The following is an 18,029-nucleotide window of genomic DNA, read 5'->3' as shown; positions in this document are numbered from 1 at the left end:
CTTCCAGGGTCGATTAAGGTTTGCATGGATTCATCCGTGATGCGTTTTCGATTTTATGGTTTAATTTGTGAATAATCAACGAAAAAAGGGCTTTATTATAATAACTCAAAATTTAGAGACCTAATAGGGTTTACTAAAGTTATGGGTCTCACATGATGTTTGGATGAACTACAAAGATACGCTGTTGGGAAATGTTGGAAGTATTCAAAAAGATGCTATATATTTAGTGGCTGTTACTATTAGTGGAAAAGAATGCAAAATTACGTTAAGGAGTCAAATGTCCTTTAAAACTGTTTAGAAAATTAATTTTATGTATTTTTATTTGTAATGTTCAGGTGAATGGAAATGGACGATATAAGAACTGGTGTTGTTAAAGGTGTTTCAGCAAGTGATTGCAGTTATATTGAACTTGCTTTGCCTAATTTATTTTCTCAGTTGAGGTTGAGATACAAACAAAAGAGTATTAAGGTTAATAAAATATTGATAAAATATTCCCCCCTTTGCGCACCCAATGCCAGTAGATTGGTCAGAGTAAATGTGTATGACATGAGGTTAGATGATAATGACAATGTCCAGACATACTTTGTTTTCCCCGTGGATTGCCAGTGTGAATTAGTGTATTATGGGAATGGTTATTGTTCAATTAACAACAAACAGGTGCCATGAATGGTAAAGTATCGACTTGAAAATTTTAATATTAAAAGGGGGATTACGTATTGTAAAATGAAGGGGTATTTGAAGTATTCTACGAGTAACATGTCAGAAGATGCGTAGATGAAGGCCCCATCTACTGTTGTGTTATCTAAAAAATATACTAATGATAATGTTAATGTTTGGCATTGTGCTCCAACCAAGGCTATTCCGATTCTGACACGGACTATGTCTGTGGGTTTACCGGAGAGGCGTAGAGATTTGTTGTTAGGAGGTTTTGGGGAAAGTGATTTAGTTATTCATGAACGGAGAGGTCGTCTGAGTTTGTTTGAGATTGATATACGCAGAGGTGGTGATAGAACTAGTGATATTGATCCTGGTCCTTCGATTTCTAAGGTTGGTGTTAGAAAAGAAGAAGTTGATCGGAGAGAATCAGTTGTTATGGATCCATTCTTGAGGGTCCTTCGAGGTAGAAGGAGATTGGGCGGATAGGCTGCTGTTCTAGTTCCTGTTATCAGAAGATGAGGAGAGTTCTTCGTCAATATATTAATTATTAATATTATTTTTGTGTATCCCTAATCTAATCCAATCGTCTTCCCTTCAAATAGAGAGACAACAATTTTGACATAACTTGTATCGTACAAAATTTCGACTTACAAACAAAATATTATTTTTTGCCCTTTTTTTACTTCTTCATTTAAGAAATGAAATGAATTAAAAGGGCTAGCATATGGAGGGCCTCTCTCATTTGTAATGATTCCTCGAAAATGTTTTTAATTGGGGGTATTTTGCGACGTAATCGGTGGGACATATTTCTTTGCAGAGTGCAAAGAATTGTTCCTCCGCTTCTGCTTCTGCAAATATTCCCCGCTAGAGTTCGTCTTTATTCTTCGAAGGACTTTTTCCCTTAGATGAAAATTCTCCCCATTCGACGAACTCACCCCATTTCTATATATACAGTCGACTTACTATTGGAGAGTGGAGTTTTTCTATATTTGGATGATAGATTCTGTCGTTGGTTCTGGTGAGATTAAAAAATCTCGGGTTGGTAGTTTGGATCTTCTTTGTGCATTGAACCATGGCATGAAGATAAGGGTTTCCATCTTCGTGGAGCTCCCTTGCGACAAGTATATAGTATGGCTGACAGGTTAGTTGGAGAAGGGATTGGAGGAGTTCTAAGAGTTGTCCTTTTGGGTATGGGCATTGTGGATAGGTGAGGAAAATATTCTTGGCATAGAAACGGAAAGAGGCTTGGCGAGGCATTTTGTAGTGATAAACAGTGAACTCACACTAGCCGTATAAGGCCTCCCTATTAGTTAAAAAATCTGGTGTGAATGGTGTGAGTGGTGTGACTGAGGAGGCGCTGTATTAATATCACCAACGCCCCACTCCCACTGATCTGGGCCGTCCATTATTGTACTTATGGACACGTGTATGGATGGGGTTAAAAAGAAGTCACACCCAGGCTCAGGTGTGAGTAGCGTGAGTACTTTTGATTCCTTTGCCAGATAGTGCTATACACGTGTCACTTTTCTGGTGGTTTGCATGGTTGTAAAGTAAATATTCTTGCAAAATGATAAACATAAAGCAAAGGCGGGAAAATAAATGTGTTTGAATTATTTTGAATGGGGAATCTTCATACTTAATCACAAGGCAGTTTTGCTATTTATTTTGTACCAAAACACATTTGATGGTGTAGATGAATATGTTTTTGCAGTGGGATAGCTATTGTGGTGAAGTTGTTTTCTGGTACCTTGTTCCGTCCTTCCTTTTCAGTCTTTTTTTTTTTTTTTTTTTGATTGTTTTGGTATACAATGTTATACTCCTTAAAACAGTATCCCAAGAATTACGGCAGTTCACTCAAATATGTGTAGATCATTTTTTGACATGGCAAATAGGACTGTGGGAAGAGAGGCGGCAGTCAGCTCCGGCGAAGTTTGTTCGTGGGTACGAAGAACAGAGGGAAAAAATATCAAAGCTAAGATGTCTGAACAGAAGGGTTAGTAGAGATAAGAGAATCTGCAGAATTTGTAGGATAAAAGATTTGGAGTGTTTTATAAAGAATGGAATGAGTAATGAGCAGCCAGTATCGAACTCCCCTTGCGTACCGCCAGTCAAGGACACCGGCGGCCAGTGGATATAAGCGTAGTTACTGTGGTCGTGCACCTTTTAAGGAGGTGTACATTCGTAGACGGTATATTCAGAATATTCCCCGATATATTAAGAAGACTAAGAGGGGAGTAAGGAAGTTACAACTGTACGATGAATAATTAAGGGACGTTAAATTTAATAACAAAGGTGTGACGAGATTGCTTAATGGTATTGAGTTGGGTAATAAGAGATGTGACTGTCAATCAGACAAGATCGTGGTTAAGGGTATAAAATTAATTGGGAATGTTCAATTGGGACTTCTTAGAACTCCTCCACAAAATACATGGAAATACATATGTATGTGCTCAACTTGAAACCATGATCTCAAAAGTGTTATGAATTGCCAAAATTGAGATCAAAACTTCTACACACGCATCAATTTAACTTCAATTTCCTGCCAAGACTTTCAAAACATGGAATTAATCTTCAAAACTTCTACTATAACAAGTTGGGTCTTGAATGACGATTTTTTTTGCTTCCAAAGAGCTATTTTCGTCACTGTAGATATTTGTGAGGAAATATTTTCCTCACCAGTTTTGTTATTGAATGTTTGTCACTAAAAACTACCCTGACAAAAAATAATTTCATCACCAATGAAATTACTTCAGTGACGAGGTTTTTTGTCACCAATAAAACAACATTTTGTCGCCAAAAATCCTCATTTTCGCCACCAAATCGTTATTCAATACCATATTTATAACTTTAGTTGACGAATAAATTTGTCACACATGTTAATCATTGATGAGGAAATAATTTCGTCACAGTAAGATGTAAAGTTGACGAAATTTTTCGCCTCCAAAAGTCAAATGGGTGACGAAATATATTTCGTTGCAAAATTTATATACATGAAAAAAATTTTAGTCACCAAACAACAAAATCAATAAAAACTTTCATATATAATCTATAATAAATTTTGTCACAAAAAATATTTAGTAGTGACGAATAATCACTTTGTCATAATAACAAGTACAAATGACGAAACAAATTCGTCACTAAACTTGTTCCATATTTTATATTTCAATTTAAATTATTATTTCACAAATATCCTTGCTCATATCCCAATAGCCTTTTAAATGTACTAAGAAATCCACTAACTATTATACACCACTCCACAAAAAAATTCACTAAACAATTTATATTATAAATCAAAATATATCCATTAAATAACTTTAATAATAATCCACTAAGTATAACAAAAAAACCATCAAAGCAAATCCCAAAATGAACTAACGTGGAGTCCACAAAAAAAAAAAAAAAAAAATCAACACTCAATCTTGATTTGCAACTACAACTAAGTATCAGTTCAGGAAAAAAAAAAATTAACACTTGATCTTGATTTGCAAGTATGCTTCTAAACGTCATCAAAAACCAATCTGCAAAGAAAATTAACAAGAAAAACATTAACACATTATCAGTTACATTGTATAGACCTCTTTATCCATGTCAATACAAATTGTGTACACAATGAGTCTAGCTTAACAACCAAAAGTTCCTTTGTACATGGCAAGCTCCTATTAATCGCATCACTAACTTAGAGCAACTCCAACACTGCCTAGCAAAAATACCCAAAAAAATAATGTTGCTAGTACAGTCAAGGTTCTAAGAAGGAATTTTCAACACTCAAGTAAAGGCAGTCATAAAATGCTGGCAGATTTTAAATGTCACCAAAAAATGATATGTACAGCATTTAAGATTTATTGAAAAAAGTTCATTTCCATGCTGTAACTACATCCTATGTATTAGTGATAATCAATTTTCTTGTCTTACTAAATATAACAATAAAAATAATAATAACAGTCAATAAAGTATTTGTCAAAAAGTGTTAATAGTCAAACTGTTTATGGTTAATAGTCAAGCAGAACTTTATTTTCCTATATGTGTGATAGGCTGTTACAAAATGAAGAAAAGTCCACTCATGATTGCTTGAAAACATTTTTCAAACTTGAGTTTTCAGGCAAAAAAGATTCTCCATCCAAAAAATAAACGATTATAATGGTCTCCAGTAAACATACAACATCTACTAAATATATCTACATCATGTATAGAGAGAAAGATCAGCAATTAATGTAGCTATAAAAGTGACCAAAAGTATTTTGAAATGGAATTGCAATCGAGGCAAATATGACTTTCAAAAACGAACCAGAATTCTAGAGAATATGAAGCCCCTAACTTCTTGGTTGAGATCTTCAATGTGAGGATCTTCAAGAGTTACACCTGCATCTCCAACATTATATTGTTTAAGAATCTATTCCTAACTCAAATAAAAGAACTGAAACACTGTACCTACAGGAATAAGATAAGGACAATATAGATAAGTTGACAAATAACAGATCAAATTCACACATTCTGAAGTAAAATATCACAATTTAGAAACGCACTACTTTGTTGGAAAGGCATCAGAAGAAGAGTTGACTGGCACAGATCAATTTAAAGAGAAAAAACAAAGGAAACTCCTTATCAGATAAACAACAATAGGATATTAGGATAACTTTTTGGGATACTCATGCCACCCATAATTCAGCGTCATAGAACTGATTAATAAAAACTATGAGGTATAGTGCATAATTTCAGCTTAGAGTACAATTCATATTTCTATAAATGAAGTGGAAGACATGTTTCAATGACACCATCTATGGAGTTTCATAACTGGAAGAGAATGAAACTTTGCATAGCTTTCAAAGTTGGTCAATTAAATTAGCAGAATACCATGAGTTAAGCATGCTAACCTTTTTTTATTGCACTATCATCCATAGCCTTGTATTCCATATTCTTCAGAGCAAGTTCTACATCATAGCCACCCAAGTTTGCCGGATCATTTGTACCAACAGCTACACAATGGCCACTTTTTGATTGACAACCAGAAGGCAATACAGGTCTAGCAACGTACTTGACTTTTCCTTGGAAGTCAACAGCATACTCCATTAGAGTAAAAGAAAAATCAAAGAATAATGTCTCAAAATTCAAAAATAAGAATGCATAAAGAGTTACATTGGTACGTTGAAATGAATATGCTTCTCCAAGTACATATATAGATTATCTAAATCAACAAAAAGCTGTACATTGCCGGACAAAACTTTAGGTTAAAAATAACACAACTTTTGGTAATATTTTCAGTAAGATCCCCAGCATAACTTTTGTGTGTTATCCGAAAATCCCATAAGATAATTAAATCAATTACAATAGAGTCATACAAAAAAAAAAGAACAATCGAAGTATGAAATCAAAAAAAAAAAAATGTGAGAGAGAGAGAGAGGTATGTGTGTACTATTGAGATTTTTTCTGCACAACAACTAGTTTTACAATTCCAATGTACGTGCAATCTTTGTGGCACTTCTAATAGATTTACTAAACAAAGAAAAAGATAAAAGAAACTATCGGAGCTTGTAAACAACTTATGAAGTTATGATGCCTTTTCATCTAATTATACAATACACTCACTCTAGTCTATCCTAGAAAGGCTCTACCACTCTGTCTGAGACATGGACTTGTGCCTAGAAGTATCCAATGAGTTTTTGATAACTAGGATGCATGTGGGAAAAAATACAACTCAATTATGTGATAAGTGGGAATCAATCACTAAAGTAGCCTGATGCTAATCTATTTTGACAAATGTTTACTCTATGGAAAAATCTATATTTACTGATGATGCACCAGTCGTAGCACAACCATATAGAATAGCTCACTAGTATGTACATAAAAAATGTAGTAACAAGTAAAAATAATGGGCTTGTTTGGTTTGAATTTGAGAGATGAGTTTTAGAAAAAAATTTCTCAAAAATTGTTTGGTTTGAGATTTTTCTCAAAAAAATTTCAAAATCACTCTCTCTCTTACACATCAATCAATCACTTTTTCTCTCTCCTCTCTCCTTCTCAATCACTTTTTCTCTCACACACATCTACTAAATTCTTCCAAAATATCAAATCATCCGAAACTCCCACAAAAAAATTATCTCTCAAAATATACAACCAAACAAACCAAAAAAATTTCTAAAACAACTCTCCCAATTTTTTTTTAAAAACAACTCTCCCAAAAATAAACCAAGTCCAATATAGTTTAGCATCAGGTAGTAGACCTCTTTGGCTGCTGCCACCAATGCGACATGAAATTCTCTGAAGCAATCAGTCCCAAGAGCACCATACAATATTGCAACTGGACTTCCAATACTTGAATCAAAATGGATGTGATAAATTCATAAAGTTCTGGCTGCTGAAATGAATCCCGAGCACTGGGAATAAAACACGTATTGTCAAGGGTGCAAACTGAGAAGTAAATGACTTACATCTGATTTAGATTCTTTTTTATACATAATAAAAAAAATACTTCTACTTTGAAAAATATGGGACATGACTTAGTAAATTAGCAATTCTGGCATGAAAATTGTGGAATGGGACATCTAACAATAGAAAGGGAATTTCTATTACTTAGCAATTCTGCAATTCTGGCATAAATTTAGACCATGTCTAGCAAGGACATCATTATCATTTATCATCCATTACAAGAACCAAGGATGTGAAATGCAAAACAAGGACATCATTGTCATTACAATAACTTTGTGATTGGAGGAGGGGAAAAAAAGATGAATCAAATTTTATAATTATCCAATCCTGCTGCTCCTTAAAAATAAAATAAAAAACAAAAAGCAAAACAAAACAAAACAATAAAGAAAAAACTAGCCATTGTGGCATTTTATCAAACACCTAGCAAGCCCATAATCAAAAGCATGAGACTTTACTGTGGGTAGAATCACCAACAATTCATTCACTTCAATGATTATATTGGGTAGAATATGAATATCATAATCAGAATACATAACATGTTAATCATTTTATTTTCTATATTTTTTCCACAAATTAAAATCATTCAAGTTGTTCATGGAACCCTTTAAAGTAGAGAAGTTTTGGAGATGTTAAAAGTAATGAATGAAATGACTTTAATCTCATCTTAACAATGAATTCCATTTACGCAAACACGTTCGAAGACAGAGTAAGGGTAGAGAATGAGAAACCCATAGACCTAGAGAGAGAGGGAGAGAGAGAGAGGGGTAGAGAAACAGAAATAGAAACAACAAGCTGACCTGGAACTCACGGTGGTGTTGTAGCTTGATGTTGGTGCAGGATGAACTTACGGTGTGAAGGACGAACCATCCTCACAGTGGAGGATGAACTCACGGTGGTGGATGAACTGTCCTCACGGTGGTTCTCTATTACAGCTTGTGAAAGAACTATAGATAGATTAGGGCACAAAGTTCTAATCAACGAGTTGAAAAGTTATTTGGGGACTAAAATTTTGATATTATTCAATTTAGGCACTGAATCATAATTTTTTTGGTGCTTTAATTTTGGGTGTACGTAAAGATAGAGAAAAATATGAAAAAAAATAAAAATAAATCATAATTCATAAATTAAGTAGTAATGTGAAAGTATTCCTACCAAAAAATAAATCTGTGTGTTTTATGAAATTTTTTAGTCGCTAAATTTGCAATTTGTTGTAGTGAGAGAGAGATATGAGAGGAAAACTGATAAACACATACACACACACACAGAGACACAAAAAGAGGAAAAATTAGTAGTCTATTTTTTTTCATTATCACCCAATTTGTCAAAATTTTCCCTCCAAAATTAGTGACAAAATAATTTTCTTACTAAAAAGTCTCAAAATATTAAAAATGATTAGTAACGAAAGTATATTTCTCACCAAATAATCTTAAAATTTTAAAATCAAGTTTTTCAAAAAAAAAAGGTAAAATTATTGGTGACAAAAATATATTCCTCACTAATAATTTTATAATTAGTGACAAATTTTTTCTTACCAAAAGTCTCAAAATTTTGGCGCCACCAAAAAAAATTAGCGAGAAAACCTTCGATGACGAAACTTAATTTTTCCTCACCTAAAAAGAAGTATTTATTGACGAAAATAAATTTCGTCACCTATTATTTTTATTTTTTTATTATATATGACAAAATTTTATAATTTGTCACGAATTGTTCTTATCTAGTGAGAAAATTTATTTCCTTCACTACTTTTCGTCAACATAGATTACTTTTGTTGTAGTGACCGTTGAATCCCTCATCTCTCTCTCTCTCTCTCATTCTCTCTCATTCACTCCGCTAATTTACTTTTTCCTCTATCACCGCCGCCTCCAAAGGCGATCCCGCCACCACCATCGTCACACACCATTACAGTGACATGACTCACCGATCGCCATCATCTATTGCACAACACTCCTTCTACCGCAGCACCACCGATCGTCATCCTCATTCGCATCTGTTCTATGGTTTTTTTGAATAGATCTATGATTTTGTTTTGAAAAATCTTGATCAATTTATATATATATATATATAGATAGATAGATGCAGATCTGATTTTGTTATTAAGGTATTATTGTTAGGGTTTTATCTGTTCAACATATCTAAATTTTTTCTGTTAACAGATCTGTGGTTTTTTTAAACAGATCTATGATTTTTTTGAAAAATCTTGATCAATTTATATATATATGATCTGATTTATCTGTTGTCGTCTGTCTCTCTACTTTCTCTCTTCTCTCTCCTCTCTACTCTTCATCTTCTTTGTTGATTGTTGTTGTTTTTGTACAAGGATTGTTCGAGGTCGGGGAAACCCGATCCCCGTTAGGGGGCAGAAGTGGAGGGGTGATGGGTTCCCCGTCGGGGATCAAGGACAGAGATGAAGAATTTTATAGCTTTGGGAATCAGGGACGGAAAGTGTTTCCTACGACTCAATCATATATGAGTACTACTCAATAAGACCCTATTACTATTGATTCATAAGTAGGATGAAAACAAATTGTAAGCAGAGTCCCAATAACTAGTTAGTAATAAATTAGAAACATCAAATAACGTTGGAATAAAACATAGATAAAGACATGGATAAAATCTTGCCTAAAAAATTTATTGAATTTGTAAAATTCAAAATCACCCTCTATCACTTATCTTTTGTCAAAAACTTACAGAGAAAAACATTATTCATAGTATGTGCAAATGAATTGGGTGGTATTCTATATTTTCTCAATTAACTAATTTATATGTATTCATTTATTGTCATTAATAAATGTTGTTCATGTTGTAGTAAGTTGTAACGCCCTCAAAAAAAACATTAAACCCATCAAATAAAACATTCATTGGCATACGAAATATCCACATTCTTTTATACATCAGAGTTTCATTACAAAAGTATTATATGTTAACAACAAAAGCAAAATGCCCTACGGGCTTACAGCTTTCCAAGTTAACACTTGGTTACAATAAAAGAGTACTAACTCATCTACACACTAAGCCCTCGGTTTGAATATACATGTAATACATCAAAAAGGAACTTAAACAACAAAAAAATCTGTCCGCCTCTAGCCTCCCAAGCTATGACCTTGGAGGTGGCATGCTACCTGTACCTGAAAATGATATTCCCATATAGGGTGAGCCACAGCCCAGTAGAAATACACTAAACCAACCATGAACAATGACTAAAAGATTAGCAATTGATAGATGGTCAACACTGATACATCCACATAAATCACATTTTATGTCATACGACTTATGAGTCCAAGTTACTTTTCATTTTCCCTTTTTCAACAGATAAGCATATTAGCTCTATCATCATCTCAACAGACATGTATAAAAACTATATCCCACATTCACAGATAAGCATATAAGCTATATCCACATTCTCAACAGATATATATAACAACTATATCCCACATTCACAGATAAGCATATAAGCTGTATCTACACTTCACAAAGATAAGCATATGAGCTCTATCTTCACTTCTCTAGACAAGCATATGAGTTGTATCTACGGAGTTCATCCCCTATCTTCTCCCAATACTATCTGGTTTAGAGGTACATCCCCCATCTTCCCCTAAACCGCGGAGTACATCCCCCATCTCCTCCTTTACACATAACGTATACAAACACATTGGTTCTATATACCATCATTCAATACATACAGTTAATGTATTCTATCAACCGTCAAATTCCATGACACATTCCATTGATTAGTTTTCATTTGCCTAATCATCATGCATTGTCTACAACAATCACGACTATCCTCCACCGATAGCCCAAAGCAGTTATTTCTAAACCGAAAATAAATGCACAAATGGATATTCAATCAACATTTCAATTCGGTGAGTGATAAATAATTCAACTACACCCTTTAACCCCATGCATTCCCAATCTCAACAATTCCATTTCATTTCCTCATTTCTCACCATTAATTATCCCAATTAATCAAACAATGTAATTAGGTCATTTTCCATAATTAACATTACAACCCTTAAGGTCCCATTTTCATCAATGATTCAACATTTATTTCATTTCTCTATGCCAAACATGCATCTAGGTTTATTATAAATAAAACCCCAACTTTTGTAAAATAACACAAAAGCCCCAAACTTTCACAAAATTACCAAACCAACCCCAACATCTCAAAATACTAAAATTTAAAGACAAAATCCATAAAGAGGAGTAGGATATCCCTACCTCAAATCCAGAGCCCCAAGGGAGAAGATGACAAAACCCAACGTGCTCCAAATCTCGAAATTTTTAGATTAAAAAGTAGCCCTCGACGATCAACAACTTTTTTGTAAAGGCCAAAGATGAACAAATCACTCCTACTAGATCAAAACCTAGAGAGAATGTAGAGTTCTAGAGTGAGAGGCTCAACAATGGTGTTTTTGGAAAAGTATGAGAGAGAAGAGAAAGTGAAAAAGTGATTTAAAAAGTCAAAACTCGGAACTTAAACCCAGTCTCCCCGCTCGAGCGTCCAACGCCCCGCTTGAGCGTCACTCACAGACTCCCGCTCGAGCGTCAACAATCCCGCTCGAGCAGCGAATACACACTCCCAGAACTTTTGCAGACGGGTCTCCCGCTCGAGCTTCCAACTCCCCGCTTGAGCGGCACTCATACAATCCCGCTCGAGCGGCCAATCCCACGCTCGAGCGTCGAACACTGCACAGGAAATACTGGATGGGTGAAACTCCCGCTCGAGCGCCAAAACCCCCGTTCGAGCGGACAGGTCAAAATCTGGACAACTAGTTGTGGTTTCTAATCTAAACCAACCTGTAACAAATCAGCCCAACACATCCTATAACTCAAATACAAAGTAAGAAAGGATGTACACCAGGTAATAATCAACTACTATCATCCACGGACACATGTCCGGATCACTACACAACAAGGGTAAAACCGGGATCGCTATAAAGGAAAATATTTTTTTTGTAGATGTATTCGTTTATAAACTATACTTCCTAATCATATGCTAGCTCAAGACCAAGGAGTTGGTAAGGTACCAACACAAAAAAACCAGACAAACAAACACAAACACAACTCATAACACACCCACCACCAAGCAGCTGCCGCCATCAGCCTATCGCATACTACAATCAAGAACTAAGCAATAAACCTAATCTGTTGAACATTATTGATAATCTCCTGCACTGTGTGCCGGCAATCCTTAGAGTAAGTTTTTACCCAAAGAGCGATACTAATCTTGATTAAATTTGACTTATTACTCAATTAAATACCATTTACTATTCAATAAAACTACCCTTACTACTTCATAGTAAGTAGCTTTGACCTATTAAATGAAAGTTCACTTATTATTTCATTAGATTTCGTTTACGACTTAAATTCCGTTTGTTTCAACATAAAATATTTTACACAAAAAAATATTTTTCTTATAAATTAATTTTACAAAGAAAAAATATTTTTCTTTTCGTTTTTCAGTATTTGGTTGATACTTGAAACAAAATACTGTTATTTAAAAGAGAACTTTTAATTCAATAGAGTGTCATTTATGACTTTTTAGTGAGTTAACTAAGATATTTATTTGAAAAAGATAAATGTGTTAAAAAGATAATAAGCGAGAGTCAACTTTGTAAAATTGATTTATGGAATTTTTAAAGGTAAGTTCTTTATTGAAAAATTATGCAAAAATATTTTCTGTAAAAAATATTTTACTTGCTTTTTGTTCAACCAAACAATGGAAAATGAGTAAAATATTTTTGATAAAAACATTTTACATCAAAACAAATGAAGCCTTAATGAGATTCTACTTACTATTTTATTAGACTTGAGTTACTTCTTAATGTGATTTCACTTACTGTTTCATTAAATTTGATTTACTACTCAATAAGACTCTATTTACTATTGAATATTTTTCTTTAACTAGGTGAAATGTTATTACAACAAAACCTTAAATTTTATAAATGAAAAATGTCACATAATGTTAAAATAAAATAGAGATAGAGACTAAATATGGAGCGAAAATAGTTATACATATAGTGTGTCATTAGTTTTATGTGTTTAAAATTAATTTATAAAAAAATAAAAAAAAAATAAAAGAGCACAACTTTCAAGACAAGAAAGATGACCCGACTAATAGGTAATATTGTTGAATTATATTTTATTTATATTTAAATAGTAAGTTTATTTATAATAAGTAGTAAATGAGTTAATGATAAGTAGTAAGTATATATGTAATAAATAGTAAGTTAGATCTATTTTTTCATTTCCAAATTAACTAAAATTACTTTAACTTTTGAAAAACCACTTTAATTTCCTATCTATTTGTAGTCATAACCCATGAAATGGCTAGAATTTTATCCTTTCCAAATCTAATGGTTCATATGTATTTCCGTGCCATACATGAAAACAACTTTCATGTACCATAGATTTTTCCCTTCAAACCATCTGAATCTTTTACCTAACATTCATAAACAAATACCAATTCAGGAGATTAAAAAATAAACAAAAAACAAATACCAATTCATATATCGGTACTGTTATGGTGTGCAACCCCTTAAAGTTGCACACCATATGCAACCAACACAAAAGGTGTAAATGGAAGGTGTAAATATAAAACAAGACAGCAAACAGAAAGGCGTAAGTGTAAGGTGTAAGTTGCACACTTAAGAAAAGTCCAATTATCAATTCAAGAGATTAAAAAAGAAATGATGGAGGGTAAATTTTGACTACTGTGCATACAAATAACATGGACAACATCAGAGAACTACACGCCTAATCTATTTATCTTCATAATTTCAACAACCGTGGCCTTATGTATAAATACAACATGAATCCTGCCATCTTCACCTCCTTGCACATTGGCACCCTCCCAGGAATAATGCACACAGCAAACCAAGTACACCAGTGGATGTAGTAAGTCATAGAGAAACCTGGATCACTAATTTTGGACCATGCCCAAAATTGCTGGCAACCACTGAAAAGACCCTCCACAATTTTCAATTTCCCAAGCCTCATGCAAACTTCCATGACAATTTTGATGTGCTGCAGGTTTAAATGTCTTCTCTTCCAAGTTCTTCGAGTAAGGGAAACACCAGCACATTTGATAGTCTCCTAATCACAATATAAACTTTAAATGCTAGAGCAATATTTTTCACCATGATTCCACTTCAATGAACTCCCATCAACAGAAGCATCTGTCCAGCCAGACTTAATCCACCCTGCAGAAAGCTCAATAACTTTTCCATCGTGAATGCCATATAGGTCTGCTCTGAGACCTCAATAAATAAAGCCAAAACTTGATCATCCAAGAGTCACAGCGGTTGTTTCTGAGCCCAACAGGTCGGCAGTGTCATCTCTGAAGGAACCATGGAACCCAATTCCAGATCGTTAAAGCCAGTATTATATGAATCAATGGCACTTGTTCCATGACTACCTGAAAAGGAGAACTTCCAATATCGTTGGGTAGAAAACCTTGGTTTCTGTAATCTTGCTTGGGGGCATCTAATCAAGGTACACAAATTTTTTTAAGGAGAGTTGAGAAAGCAATTTTTTGGAAAAAATTAATTTCAAAAACAACATCAGTTTTGCTTAATTTAAAACACCTTCTAACCCAAAATGCTAAAAAGAAAGAAATAAAGACAATAAAAAAAATGGAAGGAAAGTCAAAGTACCTGACGCTAACTAGTCATTTAAACATCCCATGCAAATTGAATCACTTCATGGTACTTAACATGGTTTAACATTCACATTAACATTTGGAAAGAGTCTGCCACATTTTTTCTACAGCATTAAAATTAATCAATCTGAGAGATAATCATTAGCGGCAGTATAAATCTACGATAAAAAAGTGAAACACTGGAGTGAAGTGAAACATTGTTTCATTAGATCTAGAGAAACAACTTTAGACAACCAAACAATCAAAGCAATTCTATGTGTGTTTGGCAAATAACAAGCAAACACTACCCAAAAATCAACACCAAGGAAATATCCTACACCATACAATTGAAAACAGATTCACTTGATTCACAGTTCATGTAAAACAACTTTAGACAACCAAACAATCAAAGCAATTCTATGTGTGTTTGCCAAATAACAAGCAAACACTACCCAAAAATCAACACCAAGGAAATATCCTACACCATACAATTGAAAACAGATTCACTTGATTCACAGTTCATGTGAAAGTTTGAAATGTTTGACAAGCGAAACTCAAACAATGTGGACAAGCCTCTAATGTGGAGAAACGAAGCCACATTATGCTCTCCTCCACGTCATCACTTGCATCTGAAAAATAAGATAACTACCCATGAGGTTTTAAGATGACAACCAATGTTAAAACTTATATAAATAAATGGAAAAACAACAAAATTGCATCAATAAGATGTGCAAAGACAATGGCATCAGTGGTTAAGAATTCTCAACAGGAAAACTTACCTGAAGTTCAGAGATCAAGTGTAAGCCATCATATGCACAGTCTTTGCACCAACATACCAGGGAAAAAAATAAAGAAGCATAGTGACAAGAATTATATAATTATTTTTACACGAATATATGCATCACATTTGCATAAACAATGAAACCCATCTATATATTGAAAATATAAATAAAAATACATAAATACAAACATATTTACGTACACGTGTAGCGTGTGTGCTTGAGAGAGATAGTGATTTAAAGTTATACCAAAAGACAGAAAGGCAAGTGAAATAACAATGCACCTATGTCTGTAAATTTATTATAATTCTGCAGTTTGGTGACAGCATCTGCTACACATAAATTAGTTCTAGAGACGCGGCATGTGACGCGTAAAGGTAAATGTGGCTGAAAGAGTATTAAATGGAAAATTATGCCAAGTCACTGTCAAGTGTTAAGAAAAAATACAAAACATTGAAATGGGAAAAAAAAGGATGCCAAGATAAACTTAAGTAAATTCTCAATAAAGATGCCATCAAGATGATAAAATTGACACTGAACATAGATTGACTACAAGATTTCACTTGTAAATTATGAACATAAAGAACCTAAAGATAATTTTTCCTAATATTGTTTGAAAAATTATATTTCCATTTAAATGATAGAGAGGGGAGAGAATACATGAGATTTTTAAGAGGAATCAAAAAGAGAAGAATAAAAAGGGAAAAATAAATACTAATAACAATCACTGGGACACATCATGGATACAAGCAAGCAAGCTATTCAACAGTAGAAACGAAAACCCACAAAGCATCTACAAATAGAAGTATCGCGGAAACTCATCAGGATGATTTGGTGATATATGAAGATTGAAATATACACAAACTTGTATATTGTGTGACTTTCAATATAAGAACTAGCATAATAACAATTAAAGTATGCAACTTTAAACCTTCGAAGAGGTAAAGCAGATTGCTCTCGCCGCCGGCTGCTGTCACTGATACGTGAACGTGAAAGTGAACCCTTAAATTTTTAGGGCATTTTATATGGAGTCGGTGCAACCCGAAACCCAAACCCAAACCCAAACCCCCAGTTCAAAAAATTTCACTTTACACGATGCTTTTACTATTGGAAATATACATGCCCAATATTAAGGATTATTACTAAAAAAATTGAATAACACAATACTAAGAGTGGAATCATATAATATAAGAAAATATTGTATAATTTTTGGGGAAATTTATTTTTGAATAACATTTTTTTAAGTGATATCTATTATAATGATATAATATTCGCATATTAAATATTAGGGTAAATTATAAATACATTCTTAGTATATGATTAAAATACGAATCGTCCCTTGTGGTTTTAGAAATTACATTTCACTCCTTAAGGTTTCTAATTTCATAACAAATCGTTATTTTTATTATTAATTATCAAGTCAATTAACAGTTTTTAATGATGTTAAAAATATGTTTCAATTAATAATGTAGAAAATTTTATTATTATATAGGAGAGCAATTATGAATTTCATTTTTTAATTAATTCTGTTAAATAAAAAATCGTAATTTTTCAAATCATAAAGGGCAACTTGTATTTTAAAAAAAAATCTCAAGTGATATATTTATAATTTATCCTAAATATTAAATAAAAAATAATAACAATGTAACCATGATTATTGGGTATTTGAAGCACCGGCCATGCTGATAAATACTTAATGAAGTGCCCGAAAATTGTTTTTCGATATTGGATCATGTGGTGGCACAGGAAATATACTCTTGTTTTCCTATAGAGCTAACGTTAGTTGAATAGTTAATCTGGTTAATCTTTCTTGCAGACAATAGAGTTTGGCTGAGTTGTTCTGCTAAATGAGCACTCCAACAATTGGATTAGCTTTGCACAATGTTACAGACCCCTAGTGACCCTCCAATGTCACGTGTCGGCCTGTTATTGACTGAAAATAAAAACAAAAACAAAAAAAAAATAAAAATAAATAAGAGAAAAACAATTTTTTTGGACCAATGGAAAGGGACCCCAACACCCCACTGGGAGTCCGAAACTTTATTCTAGCTTTGTACGAGAGGAATAAGGATAATATTTGTATGGTTTATATTTCATACATTGATTTTTGAGTCATCTCCTTTATTTATACAATTTTGTTTATCCCTTCGTAATCATTATTATGTTATTGTTAGTGATGTCATCTACTCCTTACTTAGGAGAGTCTAAGGCTTATTTTGGAAAGATGGTAAGAAGTATTTTTTTTTACTTTTAACTAAGTTTTTAGTTTTTTTAGACAAATGATTTGGGAAGTTAGTAAAAAATGACTTTTGACTTTTTTGATTAATATTTGTTTATGATGTCAAATCATAATAAAATGACTAAATTACCCCCATTTATTTAAAATATTTACAACTTCACCTATGTAACACATTTTGACCCATGAGGGATAAAATTGTAATTTCACCGTTGGCTAAAAACCAACTTCCCAAATGAAAAAAAAAATCAAAAAAGCCAACTTTTGACTTTTGCTACTAACCAAAAAAAGTGACTAA

General features: G+C 33.2%; 1 long non-coding RNA gene and 1 other non-coding gene across 3 annotated transcripts; both read right to left on the bottom strand.

Annotated features, from left to right (window-relative positions):
- Positions 1–13,737: 13,737 nt before the first annotated feature.
- LOC114284318 (uncharacterized) lies at positions 13,738–15,481 on the bottom strand. 2 transcript variants are annotated; one of them, XR_014365324.1, is made up of 2 exons: positions 14,733–15,481; positions 13,738–14,494 (listed from the first exon to the last, which is right to left on the bottom strand). It is a non-coding gene; the product is annotated as an uncharacterized LOC114284318 (long non-coding RNA). The 2 variants fall into 2 exon arrangements; XR_014365325.1 differs by having other exon boundaries at positions 13,738–14,562; positions 14,733–15,245.
- On the bottom strand, positions 15,458–15,522 carry LOC114303263 (small nucleolar RNA snoR101). Its single transcript, XR_003643654.2, has one exon. It is a non-coding gene; the product is annotated as a small nucleolar RNA snoR101 (small nucleolar RNA).
- Between the last annotated feature and the right edge of the window lie 2,507 nt (positions 15,523–18,029).

This window comes from Camellia sinensis, chromosome 3 (assembly GCF_055761805.1).
Source record: "Camellia sinensis isolate YWXY chromosome 3, ASM5576180v1, whole genome shotgun sequence".
Lineage (NCBI taxonomy): Eukaryota > Viridiplantae > Streptophyta > Magnoliopsida > Ericales > Theaceae > Camellia > Camellia sinensis.
Note: the sequence above shows the minus strand (reverse complement) of the source record. Positions and strands in the feature narration are given on the sequence as shown.